The 3755-nt window shown below is 36.8% G+C and overlaps 1 protein-coding gene across 2 annotated transcripts in view; it reads right to left on the bottom strand.

The window, feature by feature from the left end:
• Window positions 1–3755, bottom strand: part of LOC125260280 (E3 ubiquitin/ISG15 ligase TRIM25-like) — a 673153-nt gene that overhangs the window by 255486 nt on the left and 413912 nt on the right. The window lies entirely within an intron of this gene.

Genomic DNA, 3755 nt, shown 5'->3' on the forward strand with positions numbered 1-3755 from the left:
AAAGCAGCCTGTATTTCTTGATTTCTTATTACAGCAGGATGGAACAGAGATACACACAGCTCACATTTAGTTTGTTTTATTCATCTGTGAACACTCAAATTTGTGGAGACATGCACAGGTTTTTATCGGTCTCTTTTGAAGGAGCTCCACTGAGATAGCAGTTGTTGTGCTCCCTGTGAGCCTCCTTGTGAAGCAGTCTCGAGTGTAGGGTGTACTAGGTCTCCTCTCGCTTTAGAGAGTCATTATGCAGAGTCCTCCATCCTTAGAGCTCGGCCAGGCAGTAGTGTCAAGTTGTTAGGCTTTATGTGAGCCCCCCTTTTAAAAAAAATACTTTTATGCTTACCAAGGCTGCATTTATTTATTAAAAATACAGTGAACACAGTAATACTCTGAAATATTTCAATTTAAAATATAATTTTAACATATGTGTTCCTGTGATCAAAGCTGAATTTTCAGCATCGTTACTCCAGTCTTCAGTGTCACATGATCCTTCAGAAATCATTCTAATATGCTGATTTGCTGCTCAAGAAACATTTATTATTTTTTTTTCAATGTTGAAAACAGTTGTGTACTTTTTTTATTCAGGATTCCTTGATGAATAGAAAGTTCAAAAGAAATGGGAGCATTTGGCGGAAGTTCTACCCGGAAGACGCTAATGCACGTCATTGCTCATTTTCTAACCAATCATTACACGTCACCTGAGTATATAGGCTTGTTCGAGATGCATCGGCGCTTCGCAGACCGATCGGCGAATGACATCAAAGTACCGCGAGAGCAATTGGAGACCAGACGACTCCTTATGCTTTTGAATCGCTCTCGCGGTACTTTGATGTCATACACCGATCGGTCTGCGCAGCGCCGATGCATCTCGAACAAGCCTTATAAGTTCTTTTCCCACCCACTATCGTGTTCGCAGATACCATCGTCGGCGTTCAGTTCGCAGTTGACGTTCCTCATGACGCATGTACAGGCCTATAATTGTGATTATCTAAATATTCACACAGACAATGTTAGCGGTAGTCCGATGTACTACAATGTGAAAATTTTTATTTTAGATGGTATATAATACTGCAGCGTCATTTAAGTTCATGTTTTGATGTCGTTGGGTGTATAATCATACTCTTTTGCTCTTTACATACATCAGCAGAGCCGTACAGTGCAGTCGCACGCATTTATTTGAGACGGAACTGTGCTCGTTCGCATTGTTACATTCATAGCATGTCGTAATGATCCGCTTGAAAGCGGAGTTGGACTCGTCGTCTAACAGCAGAAAGAACGACACGGTTTGTAACTTGGGTATGTATGGCGCATAGTGTCGAGTGACTTCCTTTGTAAAGTTAGAGGCAGAAACATGATTATTTATGTCCTGCGTGGTAATAAGGCTGTCGTTTGCATACTGCTTATAAACGTGTTTATTCTTGAAGAGGAAGGGGAGAAAAAAAAAAAAAAAAACCGCCTACCGGTACGTGTTACATTTCTGCAGTTAAAGTCTCCGTAGATGTCCTATGTGCTCAGCTTCATGCACGTGCACCAGATTTTCTTTGTGCAAAAAAGGGACAGTCGATTCCATTCCATAGATATTGCGTTCCCAGCAAGCAATTTTATGTCTATTAGACGTCTAATAGCCGTCAAAACATAGCCCGGCCGTCTAGGCTAAAACAAGGCAAAATTTGGGCTGTCAGTGAAAATCTAATAGACGTCTAACCATAACCCAAAAATAGACTAGTCATCAATTAGACGATTATTAGACGACTACATATATATGTCTAATAGACGGTGAATATGGGTCTAGGCTAAAATAAGGCTGAATTTGGGCTGTCAGTGAAAATCTAATAGACGTCTAACCATAACCCAAGAGTAGACTAGTCATCAATTACACTACTAATGAATGATTACATCTATACATGCAATAGACAACAAAATAATGGCTAAAGGATTCTTTTCACTTAAATATAACAGGTTCTCATAAATGACAATCCGTCCAAACAAATTAAATATAAAAGGTTTTATTTAGAAAAAGAACTCAAGATAATACACAATGATAAAAAAATAATAAATTACATTTTACAAATACAATACAAATAAACATTACAAGAAAATTACAAAGTGTAACATAATAAAAATATAAAACATTGACAAAAAAAGTTAAATAAAAAATGTTAACAATATTTTTTTTATTAATTTTTAGTTCCATAAATTCCATGTTTTATGTAAAGCACTTTGAATTACCTTGAACATTGTTGTTGAAATGTGCTATACAAAATAAACTTGCCTTGCCAAATCAAAAACTCAAATTTTTATGCCATAATGATCAAAAGATTAAAAGATATACAAGGCTTCCATAACAAATAATAGTAGGGTGCACAGGTTTCATGTTTACCCCTTGTATTTAGATAATTACAGAGTTTTAGGGCACAAGGAAACACTACAGTACATGTGCATGTATGTTAATCTAACCACGTTTTACTGTCTGCACTGTTACCCGCTAAAATGTCACGGTTCCTACACATAATGTACATAAATAATAAACACATGTCAAAATGAAAAACACAGATACTTACATGACCAAAAGCAGGAAAGAATTTGCTTTAACATTTGCAACGTTTGCTTGCTCTCCGTCTCCAACGGTTGTAAAATGCGGAAATGTTTATCGCGAGATCTGGCAACAGTGATCGAGAGCTAACGTTCAAGTCTCGCGTTGCCAGTGGTCATGTCTCAGTAGAGCCACAGTTGCCATCTAGCGGTTGAGAATTGTAAATTTTTAATTAACTTAAAATTAAATACAGTCATATATGTGTGTGGTATATAATTATAATTAAATTATGGTTTGGTTATACCCTGATATATATATATATATATATATATATATATATATATATATATATATATATATATATATATATATATATAAAATATGATATCGTAGAATGTAGGATTGTGTGACAGCAAAAATATGCTGTTTCAAATATATACTTGCATATAAATGTATATTATACTTGCATATAAATGTATAAATGCAAGTATATCAAGAATCCCACAAGCTTTGTGGTCGAAAATTACTTAACACTATTTTGGTTACACTCATTGCTGGTCTGAATCAGGGCTATAGCCAAGCCGTAAAAACTAGACTATAAATTGCCTCGATTTCGCCGGGTGGACTAAAAGCAGACTACACATAGCATATCCAATTCAGAGCTAAATCGTGACTACATATAGACCATGTCATGAAATGCCACTTAAATCTTGTAGAAATCATTGACATTGCGAACACGATGAGATATCAACCATCTCAAGCACTTCCTGTCCAAAACCTACAATAAATCAGGATTGACTATAGGTGGGCTACAAATAGCCGGTCTGACTACGAGCTAAATCGCGGCTACGCACAGCCTACACAATATAACATGTCAAAGATATGAAACCAAACACCTTGTGATCACTGTTGACTTCACTTACATGATGCAATATCATACAACTCGCAAGTTATTTTGGCAAAAACAACATGTAACCAAAGGAAAGATTATTTTGGCTAAAAGTGGGTTACACATAGCCGGACTATATCGGGTCTATAGTTAACCGAGACGGTGAAATGACGGCTATTGCTTGCTGGGTAGGGATGAGCCCTTCCGAATGGAACGCAGGGCCCATCTCAGCATGAATTACGCAATCTCAGCATGAATGAACTGGTCCATGATGGACTCCGTTTCTTATTAAAGGTGGGGCTATATGACATCACTGCAGGTGAGTAAAAGATT

This window comes from Megalobrama amblycephala, linkage group LG24 (genome assembly GCF_018812025.1).
Source record: "Megalobrama amblycephala isolate DHTTF-2021 linkage group LG24, ASM1881202v1, whole genome shotgun sequence".
Classification (NCBI taxonomy): Eukaryota; Metazoa; Chordata; class Actinopteri; order Cypriniformes; family Xenocyprididae; genus Megalobrama; species Megalobrama amblycephala.